General features: G+C 42.1%; 1 pseudogene across 1 annotated transcript in view; it reads left to right on the forward strand.

The window, feature by feature from the left end:
• LOC309564913 (selenoprotein M-like) overlaps window positions 1-22,300 on the forward strand; it is a 36,664-nt pseudogene extending 14,364 nt beyond the window's left edge. The window contains exons 3-5 of the transcript XR_014226140.1: window positions 7,219-7,253; window positions 11,765-11,843; window positions 21,696-22,300. The product of XR_014226140.1 is annotated as a selenoprotein M-like (transcript). The remainder of the gene's footprint in view (window positions 1-7,218; window positions 7,254-11,764; window positions 11,844-21,695) is intronic.
• Window positions 22,301-26,482: the final 4,182 nt, after the last annotated feature.

The raw sequence follows: 26,482 nt of genomic DNA on the forward strand, positions 1-26,482 counted from the left end.
TCCCGCTCTCCTCTATGGGAGATTGGATGAAAACGGACCACCTGTCCGTTTTCATCTGATCTTATCTGATCCTCCAGACGGATGGAAAATAGAGTTTCCATCTGTCTGGATTTCACAGACAGGATCTGATTGGATGGCAGCGGGTGTCAGCGGAGGTGTCTCCGCTGACACCCGCTTCTCCATAGGGCTTCATGGAGCATCTGATCAGGCAGACCGGATCAGAAAGCCCGTGTGAAAGGGGCCTAAAGGACCATTGGTTCCAAGCATTATCTTATAAGTATATCATTTATTAACAGAACCCTGCCTTGAGATAAGATGCGCTTTGTTTTGTAAAAAAGCCTTTCCATGTTTGTTATTTTAATAGAAAAAAAAAAAAAAAAGCGAGACTTTACAATCACTTTAAGTTATATGATGTGTAAGACATTTCAATCTCTCAGCAATGCAGGAAGCTCTAAATCCTTATTTCCCACAGAATTATGTATGGTCACACTCTACTGAATTTCTTTTTCAACATTATGTTACAGATGACTGCACAGAGTTAAACCCACACATACTGTATGGTGTTCAGTGTTTGTTCTGTTATGCTCAATAACTAGTTCAAACAGGAAAGGTCAGCGCATATAATGTAGAATGTGTGGAGACAAAGATCAAAGCACAGTGTCACAAAGTAGAGATGAGATGACCAAAGTTACAAGAGGAAGGGCTATTGTACTGGTCATTATACTGCCACATCACTAGATGTATTAGGCCTCCTTTGTATGGGCAATGATGTAAATGAATCATTTTTTGGCAGCTTTTCAACTTTCAGGTGCTGCGTTCGGGCAGCTCACCCACACACATTAGAACCAGTGGCTTTGTCCATGCAGCAGCTGCATCCCTATAGACTTCAATGAGTTGCCTGCAGTCAGCACCTGGAAGTAGAGATGCTGCAAAAACAGCATGTTCACACTATACAGTATGGGTATTGTCACCTGTGTGAATGAGGCCTTACAGATTATAATCACAACAATTTGTTTTAAAAGAAGGTGTAGCACCCTCCTAGTTGCTAGTTGAGGTACATTTATGCCTCGTTTCCACTGAGCGGATCGGTTCGGGTCAGTTCGGTACGGTACGCTAATTTGAGTGTTTCCATTATGAAAGTGGCCCATACAACCGAACCAAACCGCACCATTCCTGGTCCTGCTTCAGATGTAGGGCCATAGGAAATGGTACGGTACGGTTAGGGCGGCGCTACTGGCGTCACACGATAGAGTCCACTGATTGGCGGACAGGAAACCATCAATGCTCATGTCAAATGAAAGAGCAAAACAAACACCTCATTTGGTGTAAACCCCGCATGACCCCTGGCGATCCGACTTGCAGTGGAAACGCTCACCTGAATAGACCGGACCATTCTAACCCTTCCAAACTGTACCGACCCGAACCGTTCCGCTCAGTGGAAACAAGGCATAAGTTGGCTCCTCTGTAGGTGGAGGAGCAGGGGTTCATTTGTTGTGCAGTGCTTCAAGGTTGTGTCTCTGTTACCTCCCCCTGGCTTCTAAAACTTCTGGGGGAGGAACAGAGGCTGTGGCCTGAATATTTATGGGGTTCCCACCAATCCCTAAGGTGGCAAAGCTCAGTAGGTGGGGGAACAGCACTATAAATGTTCTGAAGTCTGGCAGTGAGGGAGCAGAGTCCAGGGTCCAGTCGCCAGGAGGGGACCCCTGTGCTGGGGGGCTCTGCCCCTAAGCAGGACGAAGGATAAGAGAGAGAGTGAACAGATGGAAGAGAGAAGGAGCAGTTAGAAGTCTCACCCCTTCACCAGCCTCAGCTAGGCTTAGCTGAAGCCATCCTGGTCAACGAGGTCCAGACTGAGTGAATAACTTCTGTTTTTAACCACACCCCAAGCCTGGATAGTGGGGACTGCAAGGTGCAATACTTTGCCTGTGCATAACCAAGGGACAGCCAAGTGCTACCACAGAGCCATCAGGAGCCATCCCACACCTCTAGATTGGGTCTGTAGCAGCCAGGTGGATTTGCATTTCTCTAAGAAGCAGCACCTACATTCTTCACTTGGAATTTCTGTTACTATTTTTGCCCCCCTTTTGGATGACAGTGTTAATACTTAGCAGCCAAAGAGATTTGCAAATCCTCAAGCTTATTCAAGCTCTACAGCTCAGGGCATCCCATATGCCTTCCCTTTCCCTATCCACGTTTATCCCCTCAATAAACAAAATACCCTGGACTGATTATTGACTGATTATTGAGAGAAAGTTGAAAAATTCCTGTCGCCTGGCTGTGTGAAATGGGGAAGGCTCGAAAATCCCACTCCTATTGAAGTAGCTCTACAAAGGATTTACTGTAGATGTCCTGGTAGATGGACTGTCCTAACTGTCCCTGATTTGGTGAAACTGTCCCTCATTTGGAACCAGATCCCTCTGTCCCTCTTTACTCTTCAGTTTCCCCCTTCTGTGGTCTGATTAGACCTCTATATAAAATGCATTATACCTACCTAACGTGATATGTTCTCTTCCATCCAACCTATGAATGACAACATTTGCAATTTTGGAAAGCCAGTATAATGGAAAAACCGCAGAATAAACAGGGGTCCTCTTTGTAAATGAAGGAAAGGTTGTCTAACCTAGGCAAATGAAAACCATTTTTTTTTTTTTTTTACTTTAAGCACATATTCACATAGGTGGCCACAGGGAGGTAGAAGCAAGTGGATGAGCTGCAGTTTTACTGCCCCTGACCATCAACCTAAACAGGACAGGCAGATGATTGGAGCTGTACACGTGCTGCGGCAAAAATTACCACCCTGTTGCATTCTGTGGCCAGTACCACCACTGAATTCAACCCATTAAACTTAATGAGAATTTGCCGGAATCACCCTGGATTCTGGAACTACCTGAAATGCTCACAGTTGTGACTTCAAATTAGAACCAGTGGTGAAGAGCTGCCTGTCACTCGCTTTTTGAAAAATGATCCACCACAGATCATTTTTCAGAGCGGTAGCAAGGGCTGCCACACCTCAGTGTGACCACCAACAGTTGCGAAAATGTGTAACGGTCTTTCACAGGAGCAGGTAGATTGCTTCAAAGAGCTGAATGTGTTTCTAAATTTGCAAAATATAAATAGCTATTAATATTGATAAGGAATAACACTGTCGATTGTCAATACTTATACAGCCGTGGCCAACATTTGAGAATGACAAATATTAATTTTCACAAAGTCTGCCGACTCAGTTTCAATGATGGCAATTTGCATATACTCCAGAATGCTATGAAGAGTGATCAGATGAATTGCAATTAATTGTAAAGTTCCTCTTTGCCATAAAAATGAACTTAATCCCCTGAAAAAAATTTCCACTGTATTTGTATGGAAAGCTTTAGGGCGCCCAAGAAAGTCCAGCAAGCGCCAGGACGGTATCCTACAGTTAATTCAGCTGCGGAAACAGGGCACCAGCAGTGCAGAGCTTGCTCAGGAATGGCAGCAGGCAGGTCTGAGTGCATCTGCACGCACACTGAGGAGAAGACTTTTGGAGGATGGCCTGGTGTCAAGAAGGGCAGCAAAGAAGCCACTTCTCCTCAGGACATACATCAGATACAGACTGATATTCTGCACAAGCAGTGGCGGTTTTAGGCATGGGCGAACGGGGCGGCATTTTTTCATGACACGTGGGGGGCGGCATGACAGTGTTCCCCAACCCCCGGGCTGCGGACCGGTACCGGTCCGTGGATAAAATGGTACCGGGCCGCCCAAGGAACTTTGAATAATTTCACTGTGGCAGCCGAGCCCCGTTCGCCCATGCCTAAAACCGCCACTGCCGCAGCAGAGCCGAGGTGCAGAGCATTGCTCCCACCCACCCGAGCCCGCCCATTGTGTGACAATAGAGAATGAAAATTCGCTATTGTCACACTGATCCTCCTCCTGGCCAATCAGGGAGCGGGTCCTCCCGCTTCCTGATTGGCCGAAAGGCAAGCCGCGGGAGGACTGAGGAGACGTGGGGAATCCGGGGACTGAACTGAAGAGAAGTGAGGTAAGTGCACGGACGGGTCTCGCGGGGGGAACGCTGGCGCTCTGCATTGAAAGGTGGCACACTGGCATCTCTACATTGAAAGGGGGCAATGCTGTGTTACTCTGCATTTATTGGGGGCATTGCTGTGGCACTCTGCATTTATTGGGGGCAATGCTGTGGCACTCTGCATTTATTGGGGGCAATGCTGTGGCATTCTGCATTTATTGGGGGCAATGCTGTGGCACTCTGCATTTATCGTTATGTTGTCATGTTATTTTTTTTTGGGGGGGGGGGCGCCGGGAGGAAGTCTTGCCCGGGGAGCAATTTAATGTAGAACCGCCACTGTGCACAAGGTACGGGGATTGGACTGCTGAGGACTGGGTAAAGTCATTTTCTCTGATGAATCTCCTTTTCAATTGTTTGGGGCATCCAGGAAGAAACCTTGTCCAGGGAAGAAAAGATGAGCGCTACCATAAGTCCTGTGTCATGCCAACAGTAAAGACTCCTCAGACCATTTATGTGTAGGGTTGCTTCTCAGCCAAGGGAGTGGGCTCACTCACAATTTTGCCTAATAACACAGCTATGAATAATGAATGGTACAAAAACATCCTCCGAGAGAAACTTCTCCCAACCATCCAAGAACAGTTTGGTAATGAACAATGCCTTTTCCAGTATGATGGAGCACCTTGCCATAAGGCAAAAGTGATAACTGAGTGGCTTGGGGAGCAAAACATCGAAATTGTGGGTCCACAGCCATGAAACTTCCCAGAACTTAATCTCTTTGAGAACTTGTGGTCAATCCTCAAGAGGTGGGTAAACAAAAAAACCCCACACATTCTGAAAAACTCCAAGCATTGATTATGTAAGAATGAGCTGCCATCAGTCAGGATGTGGCCCAGAAGTTGATTGACAGCATGCCAGGGCGAATTGCAGAGGTCTTGAAAAAGAAGGATCAACACTGCAAATATTGACTCATAAACTTCATATAATTGTCAATAAAAGCCTTTGACACTTATATAATGCTTGTAATTATACTTCAGTATGCCATAGTAACATCTGACAAAAAGATCTAAAAACACTGAAGAAGCAGACTTTGTGAAAATTAATATTTTTGTCATTTTCAAAACTTTTGGCCACAGCTGTCATATCTGGAAGGATTTTTTTTTTTCTGTCAGGAAAAACATAGGCCATGCTTTGTAAGAGTCTCCTATCTTTCAATCAATCAAATGGGAATTTAGGGTTTTGCTAACCTAATAAGGTAAGTCATCTCTAGGGTTTACAGAGAATGGTCCAGTTGGAGGAAAAAAAGTCTAGTTGATGTCAGAGGAGAATGGGCACACTGGTTTGAAATGATAGAAAGGCAACAGTAACTTAAATATCCACTTGTTACAACCAAGGTATGCAGAATACCATCTCTGAAAGCACAACACATCGAACCTTGAAGCAGATGGGCCACAACAGCAGGAAACACCTGGTGCCACTTCTGTCAGCTAAGAGCAGGAAACTGAGGCTACAATTCACACAGACTGACCAAAATTGGACTATATAAGATTGGAAAAACGTTGCCTGGTCTGATGAGTCTCCATTTCAGCTGCAACATTCAGATGGTAGGGTCAGAATTTGGTGTAAACAACATGAAAGCATGGATCCATCCTGCCTTGTTTTAACTGTTCAGGCTGGTGATGTAATGGTGTGGGGGATATTTTCTTTCAGCCTCTTAGTACCAGTTGAGAATTGTTTAAAGGCCACAGCCTACCTGAGTATTGTTGCTGACCATGTCCATCCCTTTATGACTACAGTGTCCCCATCTTCTGATGGCTCCTTCCAGCAGGATAATGCACCATGTCACAAAGCTTCTCAAACTGTTTTTTTTAATCACCACAATGGGTTCGATGTACTTCAATGGCCTCCACAGTCACCAGATCTTAATCCAATAGAGCACCTTTGGGATGTGGTGGAATGGAAGATTTGCATCATGGATGTGCAGCCGAAAAATCTGCAGCAACTGTGTGATGCTGTCATGTCAATATGGACCAAAATCTCTGAGGAATGTTTCCAACACCTTGTTAAATCTATGCCATGAAGAATTAAGGCACTTCTGAAGGCAAAAGGGGGTCCAACCCGGTACGAGGAAGGTGTACCTAATAAAGTGGCCAGTGAGTGTATACCAGCCTAAGCACTAGTATGCATATTGCCTAAAGGTATTGCAAAGGTTTTTTTCAATAGCTTTGGAAGAAAGCTAATTACATTTTTGACATTTTTGCACTTGCTGCTATGCATTTTAGTGGATGATAGGCTGGATATGACCTTCCTGGCAGCATCACAGCATGGCATTACTGACACTGATGGGAAATAGTGTTCTGTAGTATTGAAAGGTAAGCTCTATGGTCCAGTAATACAGACTGCAAAAAGTGAGCATATAGCTCAGAGTTGCAGAACCGGCAAATACCCATTTACTTGAACTATAACATGTCACAAAACCACTGCATTCCATCATCCTTCATGCATGGATACACAGAACAGTGCTGTTATCAATTTTAGTATAGCCCAGCATTATATAATATGGAATTCAGTTATTAAATATGTAATGCCGTTTAAAGCCCATTTGATTTAAAAACACAAAAGTACCCCCACTGGGCCAAAAACAAAAATTTGGTCCTGTATGCAGGCTTCTGGTCAGCATTCCAACTGCTCTACCTCAGGTGTCACTGACCTGGAACAAATATGCAGCCTGTCAGCATACCTAATATGCACATACAGGTAGTTGTTTCAGGGCAGTTCATTACCAAGTAATTCAGGTAGAATATGAATGACAGATCTGAAATTCACAGCTTTAAAAATATTCGTTTTTTTTCAGTTATACTTACTATAAGACCCCATTTTGCATGGTTACATACAATCTGAGCGTCTTGATGTTCATACTCTTGGATTAAATTGTAGGGAGCAGCTTTGTCTAAGACCAAAAGACATATGCAGGAAAATGGCTGAATTGGGTTCTTTCTGCAGACACGGTTCAGGTTTGAAGTGTGGTTACACAGCTATACACCACCAAATGGGAGACATTTTTAATTTTCTTGAGTTCAGTGCTTGCCACCTTAAATATTACACAATATATATGGATAATAATGATCATATATCATTCATAATGGATGAGTAGTTTAATTACTGATATTTTTTTATGACAAATTTAGCAAACATGTAACAGTTTCCTCTCTTTCCAGGTGAAGGCCTTCGTCCACGAAGACATCCCTCTTTAGTATCCTTTACAAGAGTATAGAAAATCAAAATTTGATGGTTCCTTAAATGTGTCTAGAATTATGAATCAGCTGTTCTGTGTAAGACCATACTGAACACTAAAAACAGTGCTTTAATTCCCCCATTGTAAGGATTTCTCTTGCTTGCCAACTTCACCATACACATTTTTCGTAGAGCTCCTTCACATCTTTAGTGAATGCAGATGCTAGCACTTATTGAAAATTGTAGTGTAATAGGCTGCAATTAGTACATATGTCATTGTACTGATGTCGATGGGGCATTACAGGATCAGTGCACTGAGAACAGATGTTTCAATTATGAGTCTAAATTGATGTCATCAATTACTAGATGGCTTCTTCTATCTCTGTTGAAGTTTCTGATTGCCACTAAGAGAGATATTGGTTTACCAAAGGAGAAGATTGTCATTGATGTATTTTCAGATGATCAGCAATGAAATCCTTATTTGTTTTACAAAGTGTTTTATAAATTTTTACAGTTTTTACAATAAAGAGAAATAAACAGCACATAAAGGCTCATTGAAAGTGCAAACAGTGTGGCTAATAAAGGCACATCCCATCAGGGACTACGGTGTCTCAGTTGCATATAACAGTGAGAATGATTTGAAATGGTTACCTAGGTATGCACAGGGAGATAAGAACCAAAGAGAACAATGAAATGCAAAAGTCAATGAAGGATGCTCTTTGACATTATTAGCCAACACCTTAATTTGTGGTATAGAGAGAAGGTAAAAAAAGAAAAAAGGGGGGGGGGGTGGAGGAAATTAATTCCGCAAATGTTCGCAAGGGTATCAAAAGGAAAAGAAAAGAAAAAAAGAGAAAAAGTAGGGAACAGTGTAGTGAGAGAATAGTATCTGGGAGGAGCAGCAGAAAGTGATTGCCTGGGAGCAAAAAAAGGGGACGGGGGAAGGAGAGGGCTCTCCCACTTGGTCCAACCAGGTAAAAATATCGTCAAGTTTCTGGCTATGGTCAGACTGAAAGCAAAGTCCTATGTTCACTTGGGAGTTGTATGCAATCCATGAATCCCAAACCTTAAGAAAGTTGGTATGGGTGTCCTCCAGAATTTAGGTGAGCTTCTCATTCACCATTTTGCCCATGAGCCTAAGTCGTATTTCTATGATATTGAGGAAAGGTTGTTTCCATGCTTTAGCCAGGGTTTGTTGAGCAGCCAGAAATACAAACCCCATCAGCTTTTTTCAAAATTGCAGTTAGTGATGGGATTAGTTCATGCAATAGGGTTTCCCAGGGATTGCGGACTGTGAAGGACTGGTCTGATCGTGGTATAGACCTGTGTCCAAAACCGAATGCCCTAGGAGAGGACTACCAAATATGAAAGAGTGCCTTGCTCTCTGCAGCCTTGGAAGCATATTGGAGACACATTTTGGCCCATGTTAAATTGGTTGGGGTTCTTGGTTAGGTCCACCTCCCATTTTGCCGTATAAGGAGGTGGACCAGAGCGCATCATGTTGATCAGAGAAGCGCATAGGTCCATGACCAAGCCTCTCATTTTGGGGTATTTTCTGTTTCAATGTTTGTATTAAAGTATTTCACAATAAAAAAGAAAATACAAAGAGATACTAAAGAGTACATGTCTTCTACAAGTATTCAACAAATATCAAGAACTGTTTATGCTAAGAAGTCTTGAGATAACGAAAATCTTCCCAAACTGTACGGAACATTCCAACTTTGTGGGCTATCTTCCATGCTGTGTAAATTGTTGCGTTCGTATAAAATATAATAAGGCACATTACATTTTTGTTACTGAACAAGAAAACAAAACTGTATCAACTCGTGTCATGACTCCATCCCAAGGACAGTCGTGACTTCCACGTTCAAGCAGGACAATTGGGAGGACCCAGTAATGATGACATCTGAGTTTTAGAGTAGAGAAAAAAGAGAAAAAAATAAAAAAATAAAGAATAAAGAGGAGAAGAAAAGGAGAATTGGACCAGACCCAACACTCCAAACCCCACAGTCACAGAACCCAGGAGCCAGCCAGGAATCTAAGAGTCACCAGTTAGATATCTGATCTATGGTTCCCATACCTTCTCAAACATCTTCATTTTATCATTTAGCATTGCAGACATACGTTCTTTTACCATAATCCAAGAAAGTTTGTGCTTGAGCTGTTCGAATGGCAGGGTAGGCGATTTAAAGGACCTTGCTATTATAATTTTCGCAGATGTAAATATAAAAGGTTATGAGTCGTCTCTGGGCTTTCGTGGCAGTCTCCACCTTATAGCCCAACAGGGCCTGTTTCAGGGAATTAGTCAAATTAACTTGGGTGAGAGTGTAAATAAAATGATATACCCTGATCCAATACCACCTTACTTTGGGGCAATGCCACCATACATGATACATCATTCCTTCCTGACCACAACCAAGGAAACACAAGGGAGACGCTCCCGTTACATATGTTGCCAGCCGCGCCAGAACCATTTACCATCTCAGAAGCACTTTATAATTCGCTTCAATAATTGAAGTGTTTATTAGTGACCTCGAGGCCTCCTGTGCCATACATTGCCAATCATCCAGCTCAAGGCTCTCCTGCAGATCCACCTCCCACCTTACCATATAGTTCATCTTAACAGAAGAATCCATCAGTATATTATACAGTTCTGATATATGGCTTTTTGTCTTATCAAACTTCTGGCATAAAAATTCCATGGAGGACATTGTCACTATATCTGAGTGCCATGATATTTTGCGCAGGAAGTGTATTATCTGTGTAAATCAGAAGGATTCTGACATCGGCATAGAATATTTCTCTATTAATATCTGTCGAGATAAAATTATCCTACGATCACAGAAATCAGCTATTCACATAAATCTTTTATTGGTCCACCACGCGAATGCTCTGGGGGAGAGGCCCTGGGCGAACTCACCGTTATTAAGTATAGGAGCTAGGGGAGTAAGATGCAATTTGAATTTATGATATTGATAATCTATCCCAAATATAAAATGAAAGGGATAAGGCCGGTCATAAAACTGGGGGTCGTTCCTTAGGCGGTAGCCATAGGATATGAGAAATCAGTCTACCTGGGACTGCATGTGCTTCCACCTGCATCCAAATAGTATGAGGTTGAGTAGAGCGAAATTTTGCCAGCTGAGCTAATTGCGCAGCGTAGAAATATTTTAACATATCCGGGACTCCTTGACCAACCTTTCTCCTGGGTGCGAACAATGTACGTTTATTCACCCTAGGCCTCTTTTTCCCCCAGATAAAGGACAACATTTTACTTTGGAATGCTAGAATGTCAGATCTGTTTAGAGCTACTGGTAATGTATGAAATAAATATAACACTCTTGGGAGAACATTCATCTTTATTGAGTGTAGTCTGCCAAACTACGAGGGAGGATGAAGCAACCATCTATCCATGTCAACTGTTAGATGTTTGAAAAGCATTGGATAATTGCTGGAATATAGTGTGGGCAAGAAATTCACAAGTAAGGAATGTTGGGGTCTTTTATGATTTTCAAATGGAGTCAGGTGCTTGGGAGGCCCCTTATGACATTGGAGCATTAGTTGATTTTAATATAGTGAAATAACTCATTAGACAGTAATTGCCAATGCTCTTGTAGGTATTGAAAGGACTTTATCCCTCCCAAGGCAAAAAGTTCATATATATATATATATATATATATATATATATATATATATATATATATACATATACACACATATACACACCGAAGTCCTCTGCTACACCACCATCCAAAAGCTTGAAATCCATATTTGCATTACTTTAAAGAAATATCCACTAGGGGAAATGTAACCTGCTGAACATATGCTCTACTGGGTTACTACATTCACAGCTATAAGACATGCATCAGAATCTACTTTTAAAACGTGTTTCAACCTTACAAGTAATACTAGTGTCACTGTGTGTAGAGGGCTGAAATGACTGCAACATGAACTCTTAGGACATTAGGGTTGATGGACCCCATTGTGCAGATAGGTTACCTAACATATACTGAACATGTCTATGGGGGCAGGAAAAGGATTTTCACCTGGTTTGAGCGCTTGTATGGGATATACATACTGATCTAAAAGTGAACCTTTGAGCAGACAAATATGGAAGCTGCTATTATTAACTAGTTTTCAAAAGGTTACGGTTCTGGGCTTAACTACTTAGTAAGTCTTATGTATTCTAGATTGTAAGCTCTAACGAGCAGGGCCCTCTAGTTCCTCCTGTTTTGAACTGTATTGTCTTCCTTCACATTGTAAAGCGCTGCGCAAACTGTTGGCGCTATATAAATCCTGTATAATAATAATAATAGAACAAGCATGCTGGCCTGGAGCACAGATTATTTGGATGTCACTGCCTGCATGCTTGATCCAGATCAGCAACTCGGTAGTGCAGCTAGAATGAGAATGACAACTATGAAGGGTTCACTTTTTAAAAACAAGTAAAATTTCCATCTTTAGACTTTTTAGGAATGGCTGGTAACAGAACATATGGATATTTTGCCTTGACATGGTGTCTTTCCCCAGCCACAACCTTGAGATGAAGCATATACCTGGTGCAGACCCTGAACTAGTACTTATATCCTCCCACTATGAGGAGTTAGAGGTAAGGAATGAACAGTATGGTGTTTTTCTAAATTATTTGACTATGGTTGTTATTTCTTTCTATGTACAGCTTTAAATTTATTATGAGACTTGTACCCATTATAATCCTGGATTATCAAATCACTAACCTTATGGTATCTTTTAGTCTATAGGAATTCTTTTTTTATTTCAGTACCTTATTGTAGTCTCCAGATGTCGCTGTTACATCTACAGTCTACAAAAAGCAATTGGCAAAATGGTCTATATGGGTGTACGGAACTTTAAATGCACCACACTTAACAGACAACCAAAAAAGGAATACATCCTTATTAATGCCAAATTAAAAAGATCAATAAAAAAGAACCATAGGCCGATATACATATGTCAAAGACTTATACTTTCATAAACACTGACATGCTACTATATAGATAACTCAGTCATTAACATCTCATTATTTATGCCCACGTGTCCTAAAGATAGCATTGTAAATGTCCAGATGCCTCTGGAAATCGGAGCACTTACAATGCTATTTTTGGGACATCTGGGTGGGTGTATATAATGGCATGTTGATGACGGCGTTATCTATACTGTAGCATGTCAGTGTTTAAGAGAGTATAAGCGTCTTTGACATATGTTCAGCCTAGGCTTCTTTTTATTGATCAACTGCTTTTTGTAGACTGTAGATGTAACAGCGTCATCTGGAGACTGCAATAAGGTACTGCAGCATAAAATAATTCCTATAGACTAAAAGTTACTATAAGGTCAGTGTTTTGATAATCTGGATTATTATGGATACAAGTTTCAAGAACTCATTCAAAGGAAAACTAATGGTTTTATAAAATGATATTCTTTTTTTCCCGCTTTATAACATGTTTTAGATCTTTATTTTACAAATCAATATTAAATACAGGGTCCAAAGAAGTCACAATCACAACACATTATGTTTTGTTTTAAAGGAGAAAACAGTTTGCCTATGACGTTCCACAATTGTGTATGGTGGGTTACTATGCTGATTTCTTCAATGGTGGCTATAAAATAAGAGCTTGATCTACTGAACTCACAGCAGTGGAGTTTCAACTCAACAATTTTTTTCAGTAAACCAGTTAAGGATAGCCTGGAAAACATTTAAAGGAGCTTTGACCTCTGCCTGCTGCCTACCTAAAAGAAAATATTTTTTTTTTTTTTTAGTCCTGAACATTATAAACACAACCATTCCCCATAAGTTAGGCCTGTCATGAAGTCAAATATTCAGACGTTTACTGCTGTCTTCAGTATATTACAGAGCGCTTGGTTATCTTGGACCAGCCATTCTCTGTGTGACCCTAGGGTTCCTTTGAGGTTACTTGGGTGCAGTTGCAGACTGACCTCCAATCAGATAGTGCTGGCATAGTTCTGGGTTCAACATTACTTGGCAGGGTTAGAGGTATGCCTCTAATGATCTTTTTATCTGTTTGTAAGGGGGGCATTATTTTCATTAACCACCAATGTAATGAGGAACTTCTTGGATTCCCTGGCCACTGTAAAAGTCTGTGTGTGTTTCTTTGTTGTCATTTTATTTTTTATTTTACTGTTAATAATTTTGTAATTTTAGCTAAAAAATATGTTTTCATTTAGAGCATTTAAATGGTAAAAATGATCCACAGTGAGTGTAAAATATTTTTGCCAAAGACTTTATTCTTTTAGTTATTGAGATATATATATATATATTTATTTATTTATGTATTTATTTATTTATTAATTAGGGATCTACTGACCACCAGGAGACCCGGGCATCCTACCTCCGCGGCCGCCGAAGAGAAGACCCAATCAAAGCCGCATTTGGCTTTGATCGGGTCTCCATGTAAAAACCCGGAAGTGATGTCATGACATCACTTCCGGATATTCGGCGCCAGATTCAGAAAAATAACAGCATTCAAAACAACCAAACTTTTAAGTGCAGAGGAGGGGTTTGGGGTCTTTTAGACCCCCAAATCCCTCCACAGCTGTACCTGTGAAAAGAAAAAAAATGTTTAAATTTTTTAAATGTCCGAACATATCGGCCAATATCGATATCCGATGACCAAAATATCGGTATCGGCACTAAAAAAACGATATTGGTCGATCGATCACTAATATATATATATATATATATATATATGCACACACACAAACACACACACATACACACACTGCTCAAAAAAATTAAAGGAACACTTTGTCAGATCTCAATGGTTGAAAAATCTCATGCTGGATATCTATATGAACTTGGTAATGTGTTAAGAATGAAAGGATGTCACATTGCTTGATGGAAATGAAAATTAACAACCTACAGAAAGCTGAATTCAAAGACACCCCGAAAACCAAAGTGAAAAACTGATGCAGCAGGCTAGTCCATTTTGCTGAAATTTAGTTGCAGCAACTCAAAATGGTACTCAGTAGTTTGTTTGGCCCCCACTTGCTTGTATGCATGCCTGACAATGACGGATGGTGGCCTGGGGTATTTCCTCCCAGATCTGGACCAGGGCATTACTGAGATACAGAACAGACTGATTTGCAACCTTGTGGTGGCGTCGGATGGACTGAAACATAATGCCCCAGAGGTGTTCTATTCAGGGCCGGCACTACCTATAGGCAAAGTAGGCACTGGCCTAGAGCGCATATCAGTCAGGGGCAGCAGGCAGGGGCATAGTTAAAGAGGTCCAAAGTCCAAACCCCCCTCCCACAGTGCCGCAGCTAGGCAAGTGTAGCCTATCAGCTGCGGCCATGGGTCGCACGGCAGCCTGTCTCCTGCACGCACTGACAAGATATTTGACAGCTGTCCCGCATCGGCTGAATCCCCACCTGTGTCCTGGGATCTGGTCCTCAGGGACAACAGTACTTGCAGAGCATGCAGCAAGATGCCGGGCACGGGACGCTCTCTGCATTCCAGCACCCGGCAATGAACGGAAAACTGTACTGTGGGTGAAAGTATCTCTGCCCACTGTACAAGCAAGCTCCCAGCCTGGAGAGAGAGAGAAAGAGAGCGGCGCGGGAACCTCTGATCAGGTAAATTAAATGATCAACAATTAGGCAGTGGAACACGCTGGTATTGTGTAGAACTGAAATTTAACGGGGGGATGGGGGGCTGCCAACCATCATCACTGCCACTCATCCCAACCCATTCAATTGCCATTCATCCCATCCGACCACCCCTGCCACTCATCCCGTCCCATCCCACCACTGCTGCCACTCATCCTGTCCCATCCCACCACCGCTGCCACTCATAGCGTCCCATCCCACCACCGCTGCCACTCATAGCGACCCATCCCATCTTCGCTGCCATCTATCCTGTCCCATCCCACCACTGCGGTCACTCATCTCATCACCACCACTGCCACTCATCCTATTCCATCCCACCACCACTGCCACTCATCCTATTCCATCCCACCACCACTGCTGCCACTATTCCCATCCCACCACAGCTGCCACTCATCCCATCACCACTGCTGTCACTATTCCCATCCCACCACCACTGCCACTCATCCCATCCCATCCCACCACCCCCACTGCCACTCATCTCACCCTTTCCCATCCCATCACCACTGCCACTCATCCCATTCCACCACCGCTGCCACTCATCCCATCCCCCCACCACAGCTGTCACTGATCCCATCCTTCCACCACCACAGCTGCCACTCATCCCAACCCCCCCACCACAGCTGCCACTGCTCCCACCACCCCCCCCCCCCACCACAGCTGCCATTGATTCCATCCCGCTGTCACTCAGCCAGGGGGGGCGGCAAAAAGAGGTTTCGCCTAGGGTGTCCAAAATCTTTGCGCCAGCACTGGTTCTATTGGATTGAGTCAGGTGAGCGTGGGGACCATTAAGTGGTATCAATTCCTTCATCCTCCAGGAGCAGTGGTGGTGGGATGGAATGGGATGAAACTCACTACTTTACATTGTAGCAAAGTGTCATTTCTTTAGTGTTCTCACATGAAAAAATATAATAAAATATTTACAAAAATATAAGGGGTGTACTCACTTTTGTGAGATACTGTATATATATATATATATATATATATATATATATATATATATAAAAAATTAAAGGAACACTTTTTAATCAGAGTATAGCATCAAGTCAAACAAACTCCTGGGATTATAATCTGGTCAGTAAGATAGCAGAGGGGGTTTATTAATCAGTTTCAGCTGCTTTGGTGTTAATGAAATTAACAACAGGGGTACTAGCTGGGCAACAATGACACAACCTCCAAAACAGAATGGTTTTACAGGTGGAGGCCACTGAAATATTTTTCCCTACTCATCTTTTCTGACTTTTGTCACTAGGTTTGCATTTGGCTAGGGTCATTGTCACTACTGGAGGAGATACCTGGACCCTAAAGAGGTTGCACAGGCATTCCAACTCCTCCAGGATGGGACATCAAAACGTGCCATTGCCAGAAGGTTTGCTGTCTCTCCCTCCACAGTCTCAAGAGCATGGAGAAGATTCCAGGAGACAGGCAGTGTAACCAAACAATCAGAAACAGACTTCATGAGGGTGGCCTGTGGGCCCAACGTCCTCTGGTGGGCCCTGTGCTCACTGCCCTGCACCGTGGAGCTCGATTGGCATTTTCCATAGAACACCAGAATTGGCAGCTCTGCCACTTGCGCCCTGTGCTTTTCACAGATGAGAGCAGGTTCACCCTGAGCACATGTGACAGACGTAAAAGAGTCTGGAGAAGCCGTGGAGAATGTTATGCTGTATGTAACATTGTTCAGCATGACCGGTTTGGTGGTGGGTTAGTAATGGTCTGGGAAGCATATCTATGGAGGGACGCAGAGACCTCTACAGACTAGACATTGGCACCTTGTCTGCCATTAGGTATTGGGATGAAATCTTTGGACCCATTGTCAGACCCTACGCTAGTGCAGTGGTTCCTGGGTTCCTCCTGGTGCACGACAATGCCCGGCCTCATGTGGCAAGAGTATGCAACCAGTTCCTGGAGGATGAAGGAATTGATACCATTGAAAATGGACTAGCCTGCTGCATCAGTTTTTCACTTTGAATTTAATGGTGTCTTTGAATTCAGCCCTCTGTAGGTTGATCATTTCCATTTCCATTAAACAATGTGGCATCCTTTCATTCCAAACACATTACCCAGTCCATATCAGTAGATATCCAGCATGGTATTTTTCCCCATTGAGATCTGATGTGTTTTCAAAGTGCTCCTTTCATTTTTTTGAGCAGCGTATTAAAATATATATACACACAGTAAAACCTTGGTTTGAGAGTAACTTGGTTTGAGAGCGCTTTGCAAGACGAGCACATTTTTTAAATAAATTTTGACTTGATATACAAGCGATGTCTTGATATACAAGTAGCCTAATGTATAAAAAAGAAGAGAGGAGCCTCTAAGTGTAGCAATATGGTTACATTTAATGAAGGTTCAATATTTAGCAACTCACATGGTTGATGAATAAAACAGGCACATCTAAGAATGCAGGCATCCGGGGTAAAGCTGTCCACATAGACCATCCTCTGCACAGCCATCTTCATCATCCCTTCCCCATTGCACTCCACGAGTGATTCAAAGCCTCACTTTCAGATCACTCTACTGCAGGCTATTCTTCCCTGTCATGATTGCAGACTGACAGCCAGTGGTTCAGAAGATGGTCTAGACTCTATGTGGACAGCTTTACCCTGGATGCCTGCATACTTAGATGTGCCTATTTTAATCATCAACCATGTGAGTTGCTAAATGTTGAACCTTCATTAAATGTAACCATATTGCTACACTCTCATCTCTCTTATATTCTGTAGCTCTGCTAGATTTTGCTTCTAATCCCCTTGGGAAGGCTGCATATTGTGGATGGACATTTTATGGTTACACAACCTATCACATTGCTATAATCTTTGTTTATAGACTATAAACTGAAGGAATTGTGGAACGAATCATCTGAGTTTCCATTATTTCTTATGGGGAAATTTGCTTTGATATAAGAGTGCTTTGGATTACAAGCATGTTTCCAGAACAAATTATGCTTGCAATCCAAGGTTTTACTGTATATTATATATATATATATATATATATATATATATATATATATATATATATATATATATATACACATACATATACAGTGGGTACGGAAAGTATTCAGACCCCCTTAAATTTTTCACTCTTTGTTATATTGCAGCCATTTGCTAAAATAATTTAGGTTCATTCTTCTTCCTCATGAATGTACACATAGCACCCCATACTGACAGAAAAACACAGAATTGTTGACATTGTTGCAGATTTATTAAAAAAGAAAAACTGAAATATCACATGGTCCTAAGTATTCAGACCCTTTGCTCAGTATTTAGTAGAAGCCCCCTTTTGATCTAATACAGCCAGGAGTCTTTTTGGGAAAGATGCAACAAGTCTTTCACACCTGGATTTGGGGATCCTCTGCCATTCCTCCTTGCAGATCCTCTCCAGGTTGAATGGTAAACGTTGGTGGACAGCCATTTTTAGGTCTCTCCAGAGATGCTCAATTGGGTTTAAGTCAGGGCTCTGGCTGGGCCATTCAAGAACAGTCACGGAGTTGTTGTGAAGCCACTCCTTCGTTATTTTAGCTGTGTGCTTAGGGTCATTGTCTTGTTGGAAGGTAAACCTTCGGCCCAGTCTGAGGTCCAGAGCACTCTGGAGAAGGTGTTTGTCCAGGATATCCCTGTACTTGGCCGCATTCATCTTTCCCTCGATTGCAACCAGTCGTCCTGTCCCTACAGCTGAAAAACACCCCCACAGCATGATGCTGCCACCACCATGCTTCACTGTTGGGACTGTATTGGACAGGTGATGAGCAGTGCCTGGTTTTCTCCACATATACCATTTGGAATTAAGGCCAAAAAGTTCTATTTTGGTCTCATCAGACCAGAGAATCTTATTTCTCACCATCTTGGAGTCCTTCAGGTGTTTTTTAGCAAACTCCATGCGGGCTTTCATGTGTCTTACACTGAGGAGAGGCTTCCGTCGGGCCACTCTGCCATAAAGCCCCAACTGGTGGAGGGCTGCAGTGATGGTTGACTTTCTACAACTTTCTCCCATCTCCTGACTGCATCTCTGGAGCTCAGCCACAGTGATCTTTGGGTTCTTCTTTACCTCTCTCACCAAGGCTCTTCTCCCCGATAGCTCAGTTTGGCCGGACGGCCAGCTCTAGGAAGGGTTCTGGTCGTCCCAAACGTCTTCCATTTGAGGATTATGGAGGCCACTGTGCTCTTAGGAACCTTAAGTGCAGCAGAAATCTTTTTGTAACCATGGCCAGATCTGTGCCTTGCCACAATTCTGTCTCTGAGCTCTTCAGGCAGTTCCTTTGACCTCATGATTCTCATTTGCTCTGACATGCATTATGATCTGGAAGGTCTTATATAGACAGGTGTGTGGCTTTCCTAATCAAGTCCAATCAGTATAATCAAACACAGCTGGACTCAAATGAAGGTGTAGAACCATCTCAAGTATGATCAGAAGAAATGGAAAGCACCTGAGTTAAATATATGAGTGTCACAGCAAAGGATCTGAATACTTAGGACCATGTGATATTTCAGTTTTTCTTTTTTAATAAATCTGCAACAATGTCAACAATTCTGTGTTTTTCCGTCAATATGGGGAGCTGTGTGTACATTCATGAGGAAGAAGAATGAACTTAAATGATTTTAGCAAATGGCTGCAATATAACAAAGAGTGAAAAATTTAAGGGGGTCTGAATACTTTCTGTACCCACTGTATGTCAGAAGTATTGGGACGCCTACCTTTACACGCATTTTAATGGCATTCTAGTCAGTCCGTAGGGCTCAATATTGAGTTGGCCCACCCTTTGCAGCTATAACAGCTTCAACTCTTCTGGGAAGGCTGTCCACAAGGTTTAGAAGTGTGTCTATGGGAATGTTTGACCATTCTTTCAGAAGCACAATTGTGAGGTCAGGAACTGATGTTGACGAGAAGGCGTAGCTCACAGTCTCCACTCTAATTCTTCCCAAAGGTGTTTTATCAGGTTGAGGTTAGGACTGTGTAGACCAGTCAAGTTCCTCCACCCCAAACTCACTCATCCATGTCTTTATGGACCTTGCTTTGTGCACTGGTCAAAATCATTTGGTGGAGGGAGATTATGGTGTGGGGTTGTTTTTCAGGGATTGGGCTTGGCCCCTTAGTTCCAGTAAAGGGAACTCTTAAGGCATCAGCATACTAAGACATTTTGGACAATTCATGCTCCCAACTTTGTGGGAACAGTTTGGGGATGGCCCCTTCCTGTTTCAACCTGACTGCACACCAGTACAAAAGGCAAGGTCCATGCTGTCCCTGGATGCAAACCGTCTGTGGCCAGGGCCAGTCAAAGTCCAAAATCGCATATAACCACTCATATGAGCAGTTACATGTGAACAATACCAGTCATTGATTTGTACAGAGTAGAAACCTGTCCATGGAACTGCTGGTCACAGCTAACTGCACACAGCGTATAAATGGGGGGGGGGGGGGGGGGAACTTCTATCCTATGAATGGGCCCTACTTGTGCAATTTTTTAACCACTTTACTACCGCTTACGGTAATAGTACTGCGGCAGTGTGGCTCGTTCCCGTCCAGTCACGTAGTATTAACGTGACTGGACTCCTCCCCTTCTGGGCGGCGCTTGCGCGCCGCCGGAGGCTCGCTCCCGCTGTTTTCATTCACAGCGGGAGTCGGGCCAGGGGAGGAGCAGCGGCGATCGCCGCTGCTCTTACCCGATCGTCGGGGATCGAGTCTGGAGATCCGCCCGCTGTGTGTAAACACAGCGGGCGGATCTCCATAGTGACAGGGAGTGACAGATCGGACTGTTCAGCATAGCTGGACATCCGATCTGTCCATGAATCACATAGTCACCTCCCCCCCTACACGTCAGTAAGCACCAGGCATACATTAACCCCTCCCTCTCCAATAAAATTAACCCCTTCCCTGCCAGTGTCATTTTTACAGTAACAGTGCATATATATAGCACTGATTACTGCAGTAATGTCACTGGTACCCCCAAAAGTGTCAAAAATGTCAGTCAGGGGTCCGGTCTGTCCGCCGCAATGTCGCAGTCCCGCAAAAAAAATCGCAGATCGCCGCCATTACGCGTTAAAAAAAAAACACCAAAAATGACAGAAATCTTTCCCTTTGTTAGTAAACGCAATAACTTTTGCGCAAACCAATCAAAATACGCTTATTGCGATTTTTTTTACCAAACATATGTAGCATAAAACAAATTGGCAAAAAACTTTTAAAAAAATTGGTTTTTACATCTTTTTTGGGGGGAATTTCATATAAAAAAATGTGAAAAATATTGTTATTTTTTCAAAATAAACGCTCTTTTTTTGTTTATAGCGCAAAAAGTAAAAATCGCACAGGTGATCAAATACCACCAAAAGAAAGCTCTGTTTGTGGGAGAAAAAGGACGTAAATTTCGTTTGGGTACGGCGTTGCACGACCGCGCAATTGTCAGTTGAAGTCGCACAGCGCCGAATCGCAAAAAGTGGCCTGGACGGAAGACAGCAAAATCCTCCGGTTGTAAAGTGGTTAACCATGTTTTTGAATAGTGGGGGCCCTGAATAAGTGGTTCTGTGATTTTTATTGCAAGTCCAGCTCTAATAAGCAGAGTATCTCTTTTCAGAATGGGTTAATTCTGTATTCACAGTTTGGGACACCTACAAGTCACATTAGTCATATATTCAAGATCTCATGGAAATTGCTTCATTCTAGCTATGATTTCTTGAACAGAACGATTAGCTTTTTACTTGTGACAAGCTATGTTCTGCCCTGAAAACTCTGCAAGTTATAATTAGAAGCAGTTTATAAATAATGGAAATACGTTTGACCTTTCAGAGGATTGAAAATTCTTACACTTATTTATTCTTTTCAGAGAATCCCACTATCTGAAATGAAGAGAGATGAAATCAACCAGCTCTTGAAGGATTTAGGGTTTTATAAGAAAGAAAGTCCTGACGCCCCTGTGCCCCCGGAATTCCAGATGGCACCCGCAAAAGCTATTAAAGAAGAAACGCCGACAATTGAAGAGAAGGTCAAAGAGGAGGATACCAAGGAAGAGTTGTAGAAGCTGGGCACACACACACACGGATTCTTCCTCTGACACAAGGCTTGTGCCATAGAAAGAATTACAGTCAGATACTAGTAATTACTTTAGTAAATCTTAATATAGAGCATCAACATGGCAAATGTTAAAATTGCAGAATCTACTGAAAGACCCAACTTGTTATCTTCATAGTGGAGCTTACCAGTTGAATGGCCCTTATTCAGAAACACTATAGTAAGATTTGTTTCACCATAAAGTCACATATTTCCTCTTGGTTTATAAATGCTTACCTAAAAATACCAGCATCAATGAACTCTATAAAGCAATAAACTAGCTCCAAGCAGCTCTGTCTCTCATAGGAACATTCAATTGCAGTTTGTGAGCTGGCTTTTGGAAGCTTCAAATATTTGATTAAAATAACCGCCAATTTTATTTTTATTGCAACCACACTGCTTTTTTAAGGTTTTATGAAACAAATGTTCATATGAACACTTTTTTAAAAATCAGGTTTAGAGGTAATATACATAATCAAAGCCTCTGTTTAGTAAAAGTAATAAATTCAACAATGCATTTAGTTTTGGTTAAGAGGAAACTGTTACCTAAATATTCACTGTGAACAGATATGCAAAATGGATAGTAATTTGGAGCATGTATGATCTGGTAGAGTTTGGGGGAAAGAACAAGTTGGGATTCTCATACTGACTACTGTGGGAGCTGGGCAAGTGTGATGATAGCTTTGTGCAATAGATTGTATGCTACTGGGTATTAGATGAAGTTTGAATTTTAGAGATTTGTTAGATAAATCTTGAGTCTTAGATACTCCTCTTAACATTCTTGGCATCTGTAATCTGCCTAGTGCAGAAGGAGGGGGAGGAATATAATTTAATAACTAAATGGCATCAGAACTTTTTCATATTATCTGACCATTGTTGTCTTTGGGGACATGAATGAAGATCTCAGCTGTAAAGTGTCTTGGTTGGGAACTGATGTAAATGGTCCTCTTGACAAGGAAAGGTCAGCCACTTTACAACTGGAAAAAGTTACTTATGGTTAATAAAGAAAACCTTTTAATAAAAGAAGATGTGTTTTTATTGAAGGTACGATTTTTTTTTTTACCCTTTCCATTTGACAGTACAGCAAAACGCAGTTATAACATGTAGAAATATACATTCAGCTTAGTACATTGTCTGTATGACAGTAATTTGGATTTTGGCTTTCTGCATTTGTGATTACACAGTTGAACAATATTCAATCTATATACGTGAAGGTGTCACCCAGGGGTCCATGAGTATAAAAAAATAAATGGCTTAGTAGATATTAGAGCGGTAAGAAAACCCAAAAAACAAAATTATATATGTTGTAGGTTACCAATTCCTTAATGCGGTGGCTGCATTAGGTTGCTTTTTTTTGTTTTTTATTTCCCTTTTATTTTCACCTGGTGATCTGGCCAATTACACACTTGCTGAATTTCTGTGACTACAGTCAGATCTAACTGATAATGTAGGGCAGTGGTCCTCAACTCCGGTCCTCAGGGCCCACTAACAGGCCAGATTTTAAGTATTACCTTGGGGAGATGCAGACTAGAGTACTGCAATCACTGAGCAGCAAATGATATCACCTGGGATGTATTTCAGTTATCTTGCAAACCTGGCCTGTTAGTGGGCCTTGTAGGCCAGGGTTGAGGACCACTGATGTAGGGTATCAGCTGAAAAGTCTGGAGGAAGGAAAGATGAAAAATTCACCAACAGCCGCCTATTAAGTGTTACTTTTACATACCATGACTACAGTGATATCCACTAGATTTTGGGTCCCGTGGTCAGCTGCGGTTCTGTTGGCATTTTGAACAAAGAAAGGTTGGCCACTCAGTACGTGCATCATTCAGAGATCACTTTGCATTTTCTCAGTGACATCACGCTCTCCACCTCATCCAATCAGAGCATACTTTTGAGTTGGCTAAGCAGGAGGGCAGCCACCTGGAACTGGACCCGGAAGCTAGTGGAGATCGCTATAGTAGGGGTGCCTGCTACAGTGATATTCAGCTTCTAGAGGATCCCACAGGTATGTTATATGCATAGCTGCATAGGTCAAAGCTGGACATATCTAACTACATTGTATGTAAAAATATCCATACCTGGATTTTATTTTTTTTTTAAAGACAACCACAATTTTCTTTAAGGGAACCTGTAATTAGAGAACAACAAAGGCTTCCATTCCATTATTCTCTAATCTCTCTCTCTTCCAATGGCTTCAGTAGTCTGAATCCAGAACAAGAGTCTCAATTATTTATGACCTTTCTTGGTCTCCTCTTGCTGCATGTGTGTTTGAAAAGGAGGTCAGCAACAGCACCCTACATGTCTTTGTCAGTAAATGTTTCCTGAAATGAGACTCTCCATACATCTCTTTGCTTGGCAACCCTTGCGGGAAGGAATGTGACAAGATACAAGTCCAATCTGAAGTGCAAGGTTAGGAAGCCTCGTTAACGTTACTTCTTTGCATGTACCTACAGAAAAACAGTGGGCACAGCAAGTCACAAACACTACCATTAGATATATTATTCATCTAGGGGAAGCAGAAGGCCACATGGGGTATAGTTGCAGTTGTGGTTTGTATTAGTATTTTCCCATAGAAAAAGAAAGCAGGCCAATCAGCATTTTGGAAGGTAGAGTTTTGTGCATGTGCATTGTAAGCCTAGCTGCACACAGGGCAGAAACCTTGAGTGCAGAGGAAGAAGTGGTATACATGAGGCAGTTGTAGGGCGCAGTGATACACAGGTAAAAGGAATTCCAATTAGACACTGCACGTATGACTGTACAAAACACTCTGTGTACTCAGTGTAGAATTAATTTTCTTGGAGTCCATTAAGTACCAAAGGAAGTCTAATATTCAGGTTATACTGCTGCCTATAGGAAGATTGGAATCGAACAAGCAGCAAAAAAAAAAAAGTTAAAGCCAACCCAGGATAATTGATTTACAAAGAACTTGGTATTAGTTGTTACCACAAATCTAAAAGGATAAATATATGAACCGGACAAAAAAAATATATAAATGTAACAAGGAATTTACCCCTTTGTTACACCCTCCTACTACCGGCATGCCTCAGTTTTGTAGCAAAGCAGTACCGAAAGCATGATCATAAACAAAGAGGGGGTTAGACTGGTGTCCTTCAATGGGCCCCAAGAAAATGATTTTATGGTGAGTACAAAAATCCTATTTGCTTTCTCCTCAATCGAGGGACTCAACGTCTTCAACCTTTAGGAAATTCAAAAGTAGACAAACTAAGGTGTGGGCAACACACAAATAAACTTAAACTGGCGCAAGAAAACAACAAAAAATTAGAGGCTGACTGCAAGTCAAAGAGCTGCCTGAGTGACCTTACCTTAAGCCCAAAGCTGTCATCAGATGAGGCTGCAAAGTTCACCTGGTAGTATTCACAGAATGTGTTAACAGACAAACACTTGGCAATTAAAGATCAAAGTTTTTTGTGCCTTTTGAAAGCAGAATAGCAGCAGGGAGAGGCTTCCTCATTCTTGCATGTTGGGAAAGAGAGTGTGTGCGTAACACTCAGCCCTGCATATTACCTCAGCGCTCAGTCCCACAGCTTTAACCCCCTCTGCTGTAAAACTGTTGAGAACAGCTAATTAAAAGGCACCCAGTGCCCCAAGTAGTCGTGATAGTCTAACGCCCCCAATAACTTAATCACCGAGTGTTCAGATTTAACCATTGCCAGCTGCCTAATGTACATTTACTGCAGCAAAGTGGCTCTATTGCGTGAAATCACATACCTGTACGTCATTTTGTGCAATAGCCACTAGGTGGCGTGGGCGCGCCATCGGAGGAGCGATCGCGCATTGATTGGACACAGGGAGAGCCAATCAGCAGATCCGGAGGACCTGATGTCCACCAGCCATCCACAATCATTCCAGAGAGAGGCAGAACGACAGTCTGCCTATGTAAACAAGGCAGATCACCGTTCTGACAGAAGATAGAGATATTGTGTTCCTGCTAAGCAGGAACACGGATATCTCTTCCCCCCACTCAGAGCAACCCCCACACAGTTAGCAAGGACCCCCTAGGAAAACATTTAACTCTTTGATCGCCCCTGATGTTAACTCCTTCCCTTTCAGTGTCATTAGTACAGTAACAGTGCATATTTTAGCACTGATCACTGTAATAATGTCACTGGTCCTCAAAAAAGTGTCAGTTAAGTGTCCGATTTGTCTGCCGCAGTGTCGCAGTCCCACTAAAAATCGATGATCGCCGCCTTTACTAGTAAAAAAAAAAAAAAAATGCTATAAAAAATCCCATAGTTCGTAGATGCGATACATTTATACGCTTATTGGGATTTTTTACCAAAAATGTGTACTAGAATACATATTGGCCTAAGTTGAGGAAAAAATTTGATTCTTTACATCTTTTTGTTATTGGATATGTTTTAAAGCAGAAAGGAAATATTTTTTTTTTTTTTTCAAAATTGTCGCACTTTTTTTTTAAAGCGCAAAAAAATACAAAACTGCAGAGGTGATCAAATACCACCAAAAGAAAGCTCTATTTGTGGGAAAAAAGGACATCAATTTTATTTGGGTACAGCGTCGCACGACCACGCAATTGTCAGACAA

Source organism: Pelophylax lessonae, assembly GCF_965119305.1.
Source record: "Pelophylax lessonae genome assembly, chromosome: 1".
Taxonomy (NCBI): domain Eukaryota; kingdom Metazoa; phylum Chordata; class Amphibia; order Anura; family Ranidae; genus Pelophylax; species Pelophylax lessonae.